We start from the raw sequence: 18,135 nt of genomic DNA, 5'->3' as shown, positions 1-18,135 counted from the left end.
CCAAATAGGACAAAGCCAAAGAGAAGTGGAACCAAAGCCCACATAAGAAAATTTTATTTCTTAACAGTCGACGGTATAAGCATCACGCGCCATGAAGGAGAAAACCCAGTAATGAAAAATAAAACATAAACTTGGCAATCGCCTCTCAAGTGCGCACATTATTATTTCAACTGGTGGAAAAGAAATCCTAGAACACAATTATTTTTGTGTATCCTCTTTCTTCTGTTGAATGAAAACCGCCTTCGAGAGGAGACCACCCAGTGAAGCTAAAATTTACATCACCGTCATGATCTCACCTCGAAGGAGATTCCGTGAACTTATATTTCAACTGGCACCATAATATAGTATTAACGGATAACCGAAATTATAAAGCACGAAACATATAAAAATATTTGCAATCTGGCAAACTTGTATATTTGAAGGTAACGCACCATGGAGGAGAAAACCCAGTAATGAACAATGTAAACATTAAACTCGGATTTCTCCCCTCAGGTGTGTGCCATGAATTCTTGCTTAACGTTCGCCAAAGAAAAATTTTCAGCACGCCACAAACAACAATCGTAATTCGGCAAGATACAATTACTCGGGTGTTGACAAAAATGAGATCCGCTCTCGAGAGGAGACCACCCAGTGAGTTTTAATGTTAATCACTGTAATGAGCTCGCCTCCAAAGAGGTCCCAACACATTTCCTTTTAAAATAACATACTGAAAATTTTGATAAAACTACATTTAAACATAAACGAAAGTAAATAACGCAAAAATCTATCCACATCTGATGAATCCCTGCTAAATATACGTACCATATTCGTCTATTTCATAAGTAAGGATCAACTTTATCCTACACTATATCACAGTACAGATTTACAAACACTGCAATCGGAAACTTGCCAACCTTCGTCTCAGAAAGCAAAGAAGCAAATGAAAGTTATCAACGTCCCAGGTGTCTCAAATTTCAGTCGGTGGAGTGGGAGGGAAGCAAGTTACTTCCCACTCGCCTGCACACTTGGTTACAGCATGACAACTTCAACAATATCCAATGAAAATGAAATTACAGAAGGAACTTCTTTTCCTTAAAAGAAACGGCTTACGTATCATTTTAAAAACATAATTTTCTTACATAAGAGCATTGACATGAATTCCCTACATCCAAAATATTAAACCAGAAAAATTTAACCAAGAACACCAAGAATGGGAGTGTTTCCCTTCAAGATTTTAAAAACTTGCAATATTAACGAATTTTAACTTCCGGACTAATACATTGTATTATCGATGAAAGGGCCGCGGTGCCACCACTCAATAGCTTTATCAGTTGAAAATAGGACAAAGCCAAAGAGAAGTGGAACCAAAGCCCACATAAGAAAATTTTATTTCTTAACAGTCGACGGTATAAGCATCACGCGCCATGAAGGAGAAAACCCAGTAATGAAAAATAAAACATAAACTTGGCAATCGCCTCTCAAGTGGGCACATTATTATTTCAACTGGTGGAAAAGAAATCCTAGAACACAATTATTTTTGTGTATCCTCTTTCTTCTGTTGAATGAAAACCGCCTTCGAGAGGAGACCACCCAGTGAAGCTAAAATTTACATCACCGTCATGATCTCACCTCGAAGGAGATTCCGTGAACTTATATTTCAACTGGCACCATAATATAGTATTAACGGATAACCGAAATTATAAAGCACGAAACATATAAAAATATTTGCAATCTGGCAAACTTGTATATTTGAAGGTAACGCACCATGGAGGAGAAAACCCAGTAATGAACAATGTAAACATTAAACTCGGATTTCTCCCCTCAGGTGTGTGCCATGAATTCTTGCTTAACGTTCGCCAAAGAAAAATTTTCAGCACGCCACAAACAACAATCGTAATTCGGCAAGATACAATTACTCGGGTGTTGACAAAAATGAGATCCGCTCTCGAGAGGAGACCACCCAGTGAGTTTTAATGTTAATCACTGTAATGAGCTCGCCTCCAAAGAGGTCCCAACACATTTCCTTTTAAAATAACATACTGAAAATTTTGATAAAACTACATTTAAACATAAACGAAAGTAAATAACGCAAAAATCTATCCACATCTGATGAATCCCTGCTAAATATACGTACCATTTTCGTCTATTTCATAAGTAAGGATCAACTTTATCCTACACTATATCACAGTACAGATTTACAAACACTGCAATCGGAAACTTGCCAACCTTCGTCTCAGAAAGCAAAGAAGCAAATGAAAGTTATCAACGTCCCAGGTGTCTCAAATTTCAGTCGGTGGAGTGGGAGGGAAGCAAGTTACTTCCCACTCGCCTGCACATTTGGTTACAGCATGACAACTTCAACAATATCCAATGAAAATGAAATTACACAAGGAACTTCTTTTCCTTAAAAGAAACGGCTTACGTATCATTTTAAAAACATAATTTTCTTACATAAAAGCATTGACATGAATTCCCTACATCCAAAATATTAAACCAGAAAAATTTAACCAAGAACACCAAGAATGGGAGTGTTTCCCTTCAAGATTTTAAAAACTTGCAATATTAACGAATTTTAACTTCCGGACTAATACATTGTATTATCGATGATAGGGCCGCGGTGCCACCACTCAATAGCTTTATCAGTTCCAAATAGGACAAAGCCAAAGAGAAGTGGAACCAAAGCCCACATAAGAAAATTTTATTTCTTAACAGTCGACGGTATAAGCATCACGCGCCATGAAGGAGAAAACCCAGTAATGAAAAATAAAACATAAACTTGGCAATCGCCTCTCAAGTGCGCACATTATTATTTCAACTGGTGGAAAAGAAATCCTAGAACACAATTATTTTTGTGTATCCTCTTTCTTCTGTTGAATGAAAACCGCCTTCGAGAGGAGACCACCCAGTGAAGCTAAAATTTACATCACCGTCATGATCTCACCTCGAAGGAGATTCCGTGAACTTATATTTCAACTGGCACCATAATATAGTATTAACGGATAACCGAAATTATAAAGCACGAAACATATAAAAATATTTGCAATCTGGCAAACTTGTATATTTGAAGGTAACGCACCATGGAGGAGAAAACCCAGTAATGAACAATGTAAACATTAAACTCGGATTTCTCCCCTCAGGTGTGTGCCATGAATTCTTGCTTAACGTTCGCCAAAGAAAAATTTTCAGCACGCCACAAACAACAATCGTAATTCGGCAAGATACAATTACTCGGGTGTTGACAAAAATGAGATCCGCTCTCGAGAGGAGACCACCCACTGAGTTTTAATGTTAATCACTGTAATGAGCTCGCCTCCAAAGAGGTCCCAACACATTTCCTTTTAAAATAACATACTGAAAATTTTGATAAAACTACATTTAAACATAAACGAAAGTAAATAACGCAAAAATCTATCCACATCTGATGAATCCCTACTAAATATACGTACCATTTTCGTCTATTTCATAAGTAAGGATCAACTTTATCCTACACTATATCACAGTATAGATTTACAAACACTGCAATCGGAAACTTGCCAACCTTCGTCTCAGAAAGCAAACAAGCAAATGAAAGATAACGACGTCCCAGGTGTCTCAAATTTCAGTCGGTGGAGTGGGAGGGAAGCAAGTTACTTCCCACTCGCCTGCACATTTGGTTACAGCATGACAACTTCAACAATATCCAATGAAAATGAAATTACACAAGGAACTTCTTTTCCTTAAAAGAAACGGCTTACGTATCATTTTAAAAACATAATTTTCTTACATAAAAGCATTGACATGAATTCCCTACATCCAAAATATTAATCCAGGAAAATTTAACCAAGAACACCAAGAATGGGAGTGTTTCCCTTCAAGATTTTAAAAACTTGCAATATTAACGAATTTTAACTTCTGGACTAATACATTGTATTATCGATGAAAGGGCCGCGGTGCCACCACTCAATAGCTTTATCAGTTCCAAATAGGACAAAGCCAAAGAGAAGTGGAACCAAAGCCCACATGAGAAAATTTTATTTCTTAACAGTCGACGGTATAAGCATCACGCGCCATGAAGGAGAAAACCCAGTAATGAAAAATAAAACATAAACTTGGCAATCGCCTCTCAAGTGCGCACATTATTATTTCAACTGGTGGAAAAGAAATCCTAGAACACAATTATTTTTGTGTATCCTCTTTCTTCTGTTGAATGAAAACCGCCTTCGAGAGGAGACCACCCAGTGAAGCTAAAATTTACATCACCGTCATGATCTCACCTCGAAGGAGATTCCGTGAACTTATATTTCAACTGGCACCATAATATAGTATTAACGGATAACCGAAATTATAAAGCCCGAAACATATAAAAATATTTGCAATCTGGCAAACTTGTATATTTGAAGGTAACGCACCATGGAGGAGAAAACCCAGTAATGATCAATGTAAACATTAAACTCGGATTTCTCCCCTCAGGTGTGTGCCATGAATTCTTGCTTAACGTTCGCCAAAGAAAAATTTTCAGCACGCCACAAACTACAATCGTAATTCGGCAAGATACAATTACTCGGGTGTTGACAAAAATGAGATCCGCTCTCGAGAGGAGACCACCCAGTGAGTTTTAATGTTAATCCCTGTAATGAGCTCGCCTCCAAACAGGTCCCAACACATTTCCTTTTAAAATAACATACTGAAAATTTTGATAAAACTACATTTAAACATAAACGAAAGTAAATAACGAAAAAATCTATCCACATCTGATGAATCCCTACTAAATATACGTACCATTTTCGTCTATTTCATAAGTAAGGATCAACTTTATCCTACACTATATCACAGTACAGATTTACAAACACTGCAATCGGAAACTTGCCAACCTTCGTCTCAGAAAGCAAACAAGCAAATGAAAGATATCAACGTCCCAGGTGTCTCAAATTTCAGTCGGTGGAGTGGGAGGGAAGCAAGTTACTTCCCACTCGCCTGCACATTTGGTTACAGCATGACAACTTCAACAATATCCAATGAAAATGAAATTACACAAGGAACTTCTTTTCCTTAAAAGAAACGGCTTACGTATCATTTTAAAAACATAAGTTTCTTACATAAAAGCATTGACATGAATTCCCTACATCCAAAATATTAAACCAGAAAAATTTAACCAAGAACACCAAGAATGGGAGTGTTTCCCTTCAAGATTTTAAAAACTTGCAATATTAACGAATTTTAACTTCCGGACTAATACATTGTATTATCGATGAAAGGGCCGCGGTGCCACCACTCAATAGCTTTATCAGTTCCAAATAGGACAAAGCCAAAGAGAAGTGGAACCAAAGCCCACATAAGAAAATTTTATTTCTTAACAGTCGACGGTATAAGCATCACGCGCCATGAAGGAGAAAACCCAGTAATGAAAAATAAAACATAAACTTGGCAATCGCCTCTCAAGTGCGCACATTATTATTTCAACTGGTGGAAAAGAAATCCTAGAACACAATTATTTTTGTGTATCCTCTTTCTTCTGTTGAATGAAAACCGCCTTCGAGAGGAGACCACCCAGTGAAGCTAAAATTTACATCACCGTCATGATCTCACCTCGAAGGAGATTCCGTGAACTTATATTTCAACTGGCACCATAATATAGTATTAACGGATAACCGAAATTATAAAGCACGAAACATATAAAAATATTTGCAATCTGGCAAACTTGTATATTTGAAGGTAACGCACCATGGAGGAGAAAACCCAGTAATGAACAATGTAAACATTAAACTCGGATTTCTCCCCTCAGGTGTGTGCCATGAATTCTTGCTTAACGTTCGCCAAAGAAAAATTTTCAGCACGCCACAAACAACAATCGTAATTCGGCAAGATACAATTACTCGGGTGTTGACAAAAATGAGATCCGCTCTCGAGAGGAGACCACCCAGTGAGTTTTAATGTTAATCACTGTAATGAGCTCGCCTCCAAAGAGGTCCCAACACATTTCCTTTTAAAATAACATACTGAAAATTTTGATAAAACTACATTTAAACATAAACGAAAGTAAATAACGCAAAAATCTATCCACATCTGATGAATCCCTACTAAATATACGTACCATTTTCGTCTATTTCATAAGTAAGGATCAACTTTATCCTACACTATATCACAGTACAGATTTACAAACACTGCAATTGGAAACTTGCCAACCTTCGTCTCAGAAAGCAAACAAGCAAATGAAAGATAACGACGTCCCAGGTGTCTCAAATTTCAGTCGGTGGAGTGGGAGGGAAGCAAGTTACTTCCCACTCGCCTGCACATTTGGTTACAGCATGACAACTTCAACAATATCCAATGAAAATGAAATTACACAAGGAACTTCTTTTCCTTAAAAGAAACGGCTTACGTATCATTTTAAAAACATAATTTTCTTACATAAAAGCATTGACATGAATTCCCTACATCCAAAATATTAAACCAGAAAAATTTAACCAAGAACACCAAGAATGGGAGTGTTTCCCTTCAAGATTTTAAAAAATTGCAATATTAACGAATTTTAACTTCCGGACTAATACATTGTATTATCGATGAAAGGGCCGCGGTGCCACCACTCAATAGCTTTATCAGTTCCAAATAGGACAATGCCAAAGAGAAGTGGAACCAAAGCCCACATAAGAAAATTTTATTTCTTAACAGTCGACGGTATAAGCATCACGCGCCATGAAGGAGAAAACCCAGTAATGAAAAATAAAACATAAACTTGGCAATCGCCTCTCAAGTGCGCACATTATTATTTCAACTGGTGGAAAAGAAATCCTAGAACACAATTATTTTTGTGTATCCTCTTTCTTCTGTTGAATGAAAACCGCCTTCGAGAGGAGACCACCCAGTGAAGCTAAAATTTACATCACCGTCATGATCTCACCTCGAAGGAGATTCCGTGAACTTATATTTCAACTGGCACCATAATATAGTATTAACGGATAACCGAAATTATAAAGCACGAAACATATAAAAATATTTGCAATCTGGCAAACTTGTATATTTGAAGGTAACGCACCATGGAGGAGAAAACCCAGTAATGAACAATGTAAACATTAAACTCGGATTTCTCCCCTCAGGTGTGTGCCATGAATTCTTGCTTAACGTTCGCCAAAGAAAAATTTTCAGCACGCCACAAACAACAATCGTAATTCGGCAAGATACAATTACTCGGGTGTTGACAAAAATGAGATCCGCTCTCGAGAGGAGACCACCCAGTGAGTTTTAATGTTAATCACTGTAATGAGCTCGCCTCCAAAGAGGTCCCAACACATTTCCTTTTAAAATAACATACTGAAAATTTTGATAAAACTACATTTAAACATAAACGAAAGTAAATAACGCAAAAATCTATCCACATCTGATGAATCCCTGCTAAATATACGTACCATATTCGTCTATTTCATAAGTAAGGATCAACTTTATCCTACACTATATCACAGTACAGATTTACAAACACTGCAATCGGAAACTTGCCAACCTTCGTCTCAGAAAGCAAACAAGCAAATGAAAGTTATCAACGTCCCAGGTGTCTCAAATTTCAGTCGGTGGAGTGGGAGGGAAGCAAGTTACTTCCCACTCGCCTGCACACTTGGTTACAGCATGACAACTTCAACAATATCCAATGAAAATGAAATTACACAAGGAACTTCTTTTCCTTAAAAGAAACGGCTTACGTATCATTTTAAAAACATAATTTTCTTACATAAGAGCATTGACATGAATTCCCTACATCCAAAATATTAAACCAGAAAAATTTAACCAAGAACACCAAGAATGGGAGTGTTTCCCTTCAAGATTTTAAAAACTTGCAATATTAACGAATTTTAACTTCCGGACTAATACATTGTATTATCGATGAAAGGGCCGCGGTGCCACCACTCAATAGCTTTATCAGTTCCAAATAGGACAAAGCCAAAGAGAAGTGGAACCAAAGCCCACATAAGAAAATTTTATTTCTTAACAGTCGACGGTATAAGCATCACGCGCCATGAAGGAGAAAACCCAGTAATGAAAAATAAAACATAAACTTGGCAATCGCCTCTCAAGTGCGCACATTATTATTTCAACTGGTGGAAAAGAAATCCTAGAACACAATTATTTTTGTGTATCCTCTTTCTTCTGTTGAATGAAAACCGCCTTCGAGAGGAGACCACCCAGTGAAGCTAAAATTTACATCACCGTCATGATCTCACCTCGAAGGAGATTCCGTGAACTTATATTTCAACTGGCACCATAATATAGTATTAACGGATAACCGAAATTATAAAGCACGAAACATATAAAAATATTTGCAATCTGGCAAACTTGTATATTTGAAGGTAACGCACCATGGAGGAGAAAACCCAGTAATGAACAATGTAAACATTAAACTCGGATTTCTCCCCTCAGGTGTGTGCCATGAATTCTTGCTTAACGTTCGCCAAAGAAAAATTTTCAGCACGCCACAAACAACAATCGTAATTCGGCAAGATACAATTACTCGGGTGTTGACAAAAATGAGATCCGCTCTCGAGAGGAGACCACCCAGTGAGTTTTAATGTTAATCACTGTAATGAGCTCGCCTCCAAAGAGGTCCCAACACATTTCCTTTTAAAATAACATACTGAAAATTTTGATAAAACTACATTTAAACATAAACGAAAGTAAATAACGAAAAAATCTATCCACATCTGATGAATCCCTACTAAATATACGTACCATTTTCGTCTATTTCATAAGTAAGGATCAACTTTATCCTACACTATATCACAGTACAGATTTACAAACACTGCAATCGGAAACTTGCCAACCTTCGTCTCAGAAAGCAAACAAGCAAATGAAAGTTATCAACGTCCCAGGTGTCTCAAATTTCAGTCGGTGGAGTGGGAGGGAAGCAAGTTACTTCCCACTCGCCTGCACATTTGGTTACAGCATGACAACTTCAACAATATCCAATGAAAATGAAATTACACAAGGAACTTCTTTTCCTTAAAAGAAACGGCTTACGTATCATTTTAAAAATATAATTTTCTTACATAAAAGCATTGACATGAATTCCCTACATCCAAAATAGTAAACCAGAAAAATTTAACCAAGAACACCAAGAATGGGAGTGTTTCCCTTCAAGATTTTAAAAACTTGCAATATTAACGAATTTTAACCTCCGGACTAATACATTGTATTATCGATGAAAGGGCCGCGGTGCCACCACTCAATAGCTTTATCAGTTCCAAATAGGACAAAGCCAAAGAGAAGTGGAACCAAAGCCCACATAAGAAAATTTTATTTCTTAACAGTCGACGGTATAAGCATCACGCGCCATGAAGGAGAAAACCCAGTAATGAAAAATAAAACATAAACTTGGCAATCGCCTCTCAAGTGCGCACATTATTATTTCAACTGGTGGAAAAGAAATCCTAGAACACAATTATTTTTGTGTATCCTCTTTCTTCTGTTGAATGAAAACCGCCTTCGAGAGGAGACCACCCAGTGAAGCTAAAATTTACATCACCGTCATGATCTCACCTCGAAGGAGATTCCGTGAACTTATATTTCAACTGGCACCATAATATAGTATTAACGGATAACCGAAATTATAAAGCACGAAACATATAAAAATATTTGCAATCTGGCAAACTTGTATATTTGAAGGTAACGCACCATGGAGGAGAAAACCCAGTAATGAACAATGTAAACATTAAACTCGGATTTCTCCCCTCAGGTGTGTGCCATGAATTCTTGCTTAACGTTCGCCAAAGAAAAATTTTCAGCACGCCACAAACAACAATCGTAATTCGGCAAGATACAATTACTCGGGTGTTGACAAAAATGAGATCCGCTCTCGAGAGGAGACCACCCAGTGAGTTTTAATGTTAATCACTGTAATGAGCTCGCCTCCAAAGAGGTCCCAACACATTTCCTTTTAAAATAACATACTGAAAATTTTGATAAAACTACATTTAAACATAAACGAAAGTAAATAACGCAAAAATCTATCCACATCTGATGAATCCCTGCTAAATATACGTACCATATTCGTCTATTTCATAAGTAAGGATCAACTTTATCCTACACTATATCACAGTACAGATTTACAAACACTGCAATCGGAAACTTGCCAACCTTCGTCTCAGAAAGCAAAGAAGCAAATGAAAGTTATCAACGTCCCAGGTGTCTCAAATTTCAGTCGGTGGAGTGGGAGGGAAGCAAGTTACTTCCCACTCGCCTGCACACTTGGTTACAGCATGACAACTTCAACAATATCCAATGAAAATGAAATTACACAAGGAACTTCTTTTCCTTAAAAGAAACGGCTTACGTATCATTTTAAAAACATAATTTTCTTACATAAGAGCATTGACATGAATTCCCTACATCCAAAATATTAAACCAGAAAAATTTAACCAAGAACACCAAGAATGGGAGTGTTTCCCTTCAAGATTTTAAAAACTTGCAATATTAACGAATTTTAACTTCCGGACTAATACATTGTATTATCGATGAAAGGGCCGCGGTGCCACCACTCAATAGCTTTATCAGTTCCAAATAGGACAAAGCCAAAGAGAAGTGGAACCAAAGCCCACATAAGAAAATTTTATTTCTTAACAGTCGACGGTATAAGCATCACGCGCCATGAAGGAGAAAACCCAGTAATGAAAAATAAAACATAAACTTGGCAATCGCCTCTCAAGTGCGCACATTATTATTTCAACTGGTGGAAAAGAAATCCTAGAACACAATTATTTTTGTGTATCCTCTTTCTTCTGTTGAATGAAAACCGCCTTCGAGAGGAGACCACCCAGTGAAGCTAAAATTTACATCACCGTCATGATCTCACCTCGAAGGAGATTCCGTGAACTTATATTTCAACTGGCACCATAATATAGTATTAACGGATAACCGAAATTATAAAGCACGAAACATATAAAAATATTTGCAATCTGGCAAACTTGTATATTTGAAGGTAACGCACCATGGAGGAGAAAACCCAGTAATGAACAATGTAAACATTAAACTCGGATTTCTCCCCTCAGGTGTGTGCCATGAATTCTTGCTTAACGTTCGCCAAAGAAAAATTTTCAGCACGCCACAAACAACAATCGTAATTCGGCAAGATACAATTACTCGGGTGTTGACAAAAATGAGATCCGCTCTCGAGAGGAGACCACCCAGTGAGTTTTAATGTTAATCACTGTAATGAGCTCGCCTCCAAAGAGGTCCCAACACATTTCCTTTTAAAATAACATACTGAAAATTTTGATAAAACTACATTTAAACATAAACGAAAGTAAATAACGAAAAAATCTATCCACATCTGATGAATCCCTGCTAAATATACGTACCATTTGCTTCTATTTCATAAGTAAGGATCAACTTTATTTTACACTATATCAGAGTACAGATTTACAAACACTGCAATCGGAAACTTGCCAACCTTCGTCTCAGAAAGCAAACAAGCAAATGAAAGTTATCAACGTCCCAGGTGTCTCAAATTTCAGTCGGTGGAGTGGGAGGGAAGCAAGTTACTTCCCACTCGCCTGCACATTTGGTTACAGCATGACAACTTCAACAATATCCAATGAAAATGAAATTACACAAGGAACTTCTTTTCCTTAAAAGAAACGGCTTACGTATCATTTTAAAAACATAATTTTCTTACATAAAAGCATTGACATGAATTCCCTACATCCAAAATATTAAACCAGAAAAATTTAACCAAGAACACCAAGAATGGGAGTGTTTCCCTTCAAGATTTCAAAAACTTGCAATATTAACGAATTTTAACTTCCGGACTAATACATTGTATTATCGATGATAGGGCCGCGGTGCCACCACTCAATAGCTTTATCAGTTCCAAATAGGACAAAGCCAAAGAGAAGTGGAACCAAAGCCCACATAAGAAAATTTTATTTCTTAACAGTCGACGGTATAAGCATCACGCGCCATGAAGGAGAAAACCCAGTAATGAAAAATAAAACATAAACTTGGCAATCGCCTCTCAAGTGCGCACATTATTATTTCAACTGGTGGAAAATAAATCCTAGAACACAATTATTTTTGTGTATCCTCTTTCTTCTGTTGAATGAAAACCGCCTTCGAGAGGAGACCACCCAGTGAAGCTAAAATTTACATCACCGTCATGATCTCACCTCGAAGGAGATTCCGTGAACTTATATTTCAACTGGCACCATAATATAGTATTAACGGATAACCGAAATTATAAAGCACGAAACATATAAAAATATTTGCAATCTGGCAAACTTGTATATTTGAAGGTAACGCACCATGGAGGAGAAAACCCAGTAATGAACAATGTAAACATTAAACTCGGATTTCTCCCCTCAGGTGTGTGCCATGAATTCTTGCTTAACGTTCGCCAAAGAAAAAATTTTCAGCACGCCACAAACAACAATCGTAATTCGGCAAGATACAATTACTCGGGTGTTGACAAAAATGAGATCCGCTCTCGAGAGGAGACCACCCAGTGAGTTTTAATGTTAATCACTGTAATGAGCTCGCCTCCAAAGAGGTCCCAACACATTTCCTTTTAAAATAACATACTGAAAATTTTGATAAAACTACATTTAAACATAAACGAAAGTAAATAACGAAAAAATCTATCCACATCTGATGAATCCCTGCTAAATATACGTACCATATTCGTCTATTTCATAAGTAAGGATCAACTTTATCCTACACTATATCACAGTACAGATTTACAAACACTGCAATCGGAAACTTGCCAACCTTCGTCTCAGAAAGCAAAGAAGCAAATGAAAGTTATCAACGTCCCAGGTGTCTCAAATTTCAGTCGGTGGAGTGGGAGGGAAGCAAGTTACTTCCCACTCGCCTGCACATTTGGTTACAGCATGACAACTTCAACAATATCCAATGAAAATGAAATTACACAAGGAACTCCTTTTCCTTAAAAGAAACGGCTTACGTATCATTTTAAAAACATAATTTTCTTACATAAAAGCATTGACATGAATTCCCTACATCCAAAATATTAAACCAGAAAAATTTAACCAAGAACACCAAGAATGGGAGTGTTTCCCTTCAAGATTTTAAAAACTTGCAATATTAACGAATTTTAACTTCTGGACTAATACATTGTATTATCGATGAAAGGGCCGCGGTGCCACCACTCAATAGCTTTATCAGTTCCAAATAGGACAAAGCCAAAGAGAAGTGGAACCAAAGCCCACATAAGAAAATTTTATTTCTTAACAGTCGACGGTATAAGCATCACGCGCCATGAAGGAGAAAACCCAGTAATGAAAAATAAAACATAAACTTGGCAATCGCCTCTCAAGTGCGCACATTATTATTTCAACTGGTGGAAAAGAAATCCTAGAACACAATTATTTTTGTGTATCCTCTTTCTTCTGTTGAATGAAAACCGCCTTCGAGAGGAGACCACCCAGTGAAGCTAAAATTTACATCACCGTCATGATCTCACCTCGAAGGAGATTCCGTGAACTTATATTTCAACTGGCACCATAATATAGTATTAACGGATAACCGAAATTATAAAGCACGAAACATATAAAAATATTTGCAATCTGGCAAACTTGTATATTTGAAGGTAACGCACCATGGAGGAGAAAACCCAGTAATGAACAATGTAAACATTAAACTCGGATTTCTCCCCTCAGGTGTGTGCCATGAATTCTTGCTTAACGTTCGCCAAAGAAAAATTTTCAGCACGCCACAAACAACAATCGTAATTCGGCAAGATACAATTACTCGGGTGTTGACAAAAATGAGATCCGCTCTCGAGAGGAGACCACCCAGTGAGTTTTAATGTTAATCACTGTAATGAGCTCGCCTCCAAAGAGGTCCCAACACATTTCCTTTTAAAATAACATACTGAAAATTTTGATAAAACTACATTTAAACATAAACGAAAGTAAATAACGCAAAAATCTATCCACATCTGATGAATCCCTACTAAATATACGTACCATTTTCGTCTATTTCATAAGTAAGGATCAACTTTATCCTACACTATATCACAGTACAGATTTACAAACACTGCAATCGGAAACTTGACAACCTTCGTCTCAGAAAGCAAACAAGCAAATGAAAGTTATCAACGTCCCAGGTGTCTCAGATTTCAGTCGGTGGAGTGGGAGGGAAGCAAGTTACTTCCCACTCGCCTGCACATTTGGTTACAGCATGACAACTTCAACAATATCCAATGAAAATGAAATTATACAAGGAACTTCTTTTCCTTAAAAGAAACGGCTTAGGTATCATTTTAAAAACATAATTTTCTTACATAAAAGCATTGACATGAATTCCCTACATCAAAATATTAAACCAGAAAAATTTAACCAAGAACACCAAGAATGGGAGTGTTTCCCTTCAAGATTTTAAAAACTTGCAATATTAACGAATTTTAACTTCCGGACTAATACATTGTATTATCGATGAAAGGGCCCCGGTGCCACCACTCAATAGCTTTATCAGTTCCAAATAGGACAAAGCCAAAGAGAAGTGGAACCAAAGCCCACATAAGAAAATTTTATTTCTTAACAGTCGACGGTATAAGCATCACGCGCCATGAAGGAGAAAACCCAGTAATGAAAAATAAAACATAAACTTGGCAATCGCCTCTCAAGTGCGCACATTATTATTTCAACTGGTGGAAAAGAAATCCTAGAACACAATTATTTTTGTGTATCCTCTTTCTTCTGTTGAATGAAAACCGCCTTCGAGAGGAGACCACCCAGTGAAGCTAAAATATACATCACCGTCATGATCTCACCTCGAAGGAGATTCCGTGAACTTATATTTCAACTGGCACCATAATATAGTATTAACGGATAACCGAAATTATAAAGCACGAAACATATAAAAATATTTGCAATCTGGCAAACTTGTATATTTGAAAGTAACGCACCATGGAGGAGAAAACCCAGTAATGAACAATGTAAACATTAAACTCGGATTTCTCCCCTCAGGTGTGTGCCATGAATTCTTGCTTAACGTTCGCCAAAGAAAAATTTTCAGCACGCCACAAACAAAAATCGTAATTCGGCAAGATACAATTATTCGGGTGTTGACAAAAATGAGATCCGCTCTCGAGAGGAGACCACCCAGTGAGTTTTAATGTTAATCACTGTAATGAGCTCGCCTCCAAAGAGGTCCCAACACATTTCCTTTTAAAATAACATACTGAAAATTTTGATAAAACTACATTTAAACATAAACGAAAGTAAATAACCCAAAAATCTATCCACATCTGATGAATCCCTACTAAATATACGTACCATTTTCGTCTATTTCATAAGTAAGGATCAACTTTATCCTACACTATATCACAGTACAGATTTACAAACACTGCAATCGGAAACTTGCCAACCTTCGTCTCAGAAAGCAAACAAGCAAATAAAAGTTATCAACGTCCCAGGTGTCTCAAATTTCAGTCGGTGGAGTGGGAGGGAAACAAGTTACTTCCCACTCGCCTGCACATTTGGTTACAGCATGACAACTTCAACAATATCCAATGAAAATGAAATTACACAAGGAACTTCTTTTCCTTAAAAGAAACGGCTTACGTATCATTTTAAAAATATAATTTTCTTACATAAAAGCATTGACATGAATTCCCTACATCCAAAATAGTAAACCAGAAAAATTTAACCACGAACACCAAGAATGGGAGTGTTTCCCTTCAAGATTTTAAAAACTTGCAATATTAACGAATTTTAACATCTGGACTAATACATTGTATTATCGATGAAAGGGCCGCGGTGCCACCACTCAATAGCTTTATCAGTTCCAAATAGGACAAAGCCAAAGAGAAGTGGAACCAAAGCCCACATAAGAAAATTTTATTTCTTAACAGTCGACGGTATAAGCATCACGCGCCATGAAGGAGAAAACCCAGTAATGAAAAATAAAACATAAACTTGGCAATCGCCTCTCAAGTGCGCACATTATTATTTCAACTGGTGGAAAAGAAATCCTAGAACACAATTATTTTTGTGTATCCTCTTTCTTCTGTTGAATGAAAACCGCCTTCGAGAGGAGACCACCCAGTGAAGCTAAAATTTACATCACCGTCATGATCTCACCTCGAAGGAGATTCCGTGAACTTATATTTCAACTGGCACCATAATATAGTATTAACGGATAACCGAAATTATAAAGCACGAAACATATAAAAATATTTGCAATCTGGCAAACTTGTATATTTGAAGGTAACGCACCATGGAGGAGAAAACCCAGTAATGAACAATGTAAACATTAAACTCGGATTTCTCCCCTCAGGTGTGTGCCATGAATTCTTGCTTAACGTTCGCCAAAGAAAAATTTTCAGCACGCCACAAACAACAATCGTAATTCGGCAAGATACAATTACTCGGGTGTTGACAAAAATGAGATCCGCTCTCGAGAGGAGACCACCCAGTGAGTTTTAATGTTAATCACTGTAATGAGCTCGCCTCCAAAGAGGTCCCAACACATTTCCTTTTAAAATAACATACTGAAAATTTTGATAAAACTACATTTAAACATAAACGAAAGTAAATAACGCAAAAATCTATCCACATCTGATGAATCCCTACTAAATATACGTACCATTTTCGTCTATTTCATAAGTAAGGATCAACTTTATCCTACACTATATCACAGTACAGATTTACAAACACTGCAATTGGAAACTTGCCAACCTTCGTCTCAGAAAGCAAACAAGCAAATGAAAGATAACGACGTCCCAGGTGTCTCAAATTTCAGTCGGTGGAGTGGGAGGGAAGCAAGTTACTTCCCACTCGCCTGCACATTTGGTTACAGCATGACAACTTCAACAATATCCAATGAAAATGAAATTACACAAGGAACTTCTTTTCCTTAAAAGAAACGGCTTACGTATCATTTTAAAAACATAATTTTCTTACATAAAAGCATTGACATGAATTCCCTACATCCAAAATATTAAACCAGAAAAATTTAACCAAGAACACCAAGAATGGGAGTGTTTCCCTTCAAGATTTTAAAAAATTGCAATATTAACGAATTTTAACTTCCGGACTAATACATTGTATTATCGATGAAAGGGCCGCGGTGCCACCACTCAATAGCTTTATCAGTTCCAAATAGGACAAAGCCAAAGAGAAGTGGAACCAAAGCCCACATAAGAAAATTTTATTTCTTAACAGTCGACGGTATAAGCATCACGCGCCATGAAGGAGAAAACCCAGTAATGAAAAATAAAACATAAACTTGGCAATCGCCTCTCAAGTGCGCACATTATTATTTCAACTGGTGGAAAAGAAATCCTAGAACACAATTATTTTTGTGTATCCTCTTTCTTCTGTTGAATGAAAACCGCCTTCGAGAGGAGACCACCCAGTGAAGCTAAAATTTACATCACCGTCATGATCTCACCTCGAAGGAGATTCCGTGAACTTATATTTCAACTGGCACCATAATATAGTATTAACGGATAACCGAAATTATAAAGCACGAAACATATAAAAATATTTGCAATCTGGCAAACTTGTATATTTGAAGGTAACGCACCATGGAGGAGAAAACCCAGTAATGAACAATGTAAACATTAAACTCGGATTTCTCCCCTCAGGTGTGTGCCATGAATTCTTGCTTAACGTTCGCCAAAGAAAAATTTTCAGCACGCCACAAACAACAATCGTAATTCGGCAAGATACAATTACTCGGGTGTTGACAAAAATGAGATCCGCTCTCGAGAGGAGACCACCCAGTGAGTTTTAATGTTAATCACTGTAATGAGCTCGCCTCCAAAGAGGTCCCAACACATTTCCTTTTAAAATAACATACTGAAAATTTTGATAAAACTACATTTAAACATAAACGAAAGTAAATAACGCAAAAATCTATCCACATCTGATGAATCCCTGCTAAATATACGTACCATATTCGTCTATTTCATAAGTAAGGATCAACTTTATCCTACACTATATCACAGTACAGATTTACAAACACTGCAATCGGAAACTTGCCAACCTTCGTCTCAGAAAGCAAAGAAGCAAATGAAAGTTATCAACGTCCCAGGTGTCTCAAATTTCAGTCGGTGGAGTGGGAGGGAAGCAAGTTACTTCCCACTCGCCTGCACACTTGGTTACAGCATGACAACTTCAACAATATCCAATGAAAATGAAATTACACAAGGAACTTCTTTTCCTTAAAAGA

The sequence above is a fragment of the Lepisma saccharinum genome, chromosome 17 (genome assembly GCF_977018435.1).
Source record: "Lepisma saccharinum chromosome 17, izLepSacc3.1, whole genome shotgun sequence".
Taxonomy (NCBI): Eukaryota; Metazoa; Arthropoda; class Insecta; order Zygentoma; family Lepismatidae; genus Lepisma; species Lepisma saccharinum.
This window is presented reverse-complemented; position numbering follows the sequence as displayed.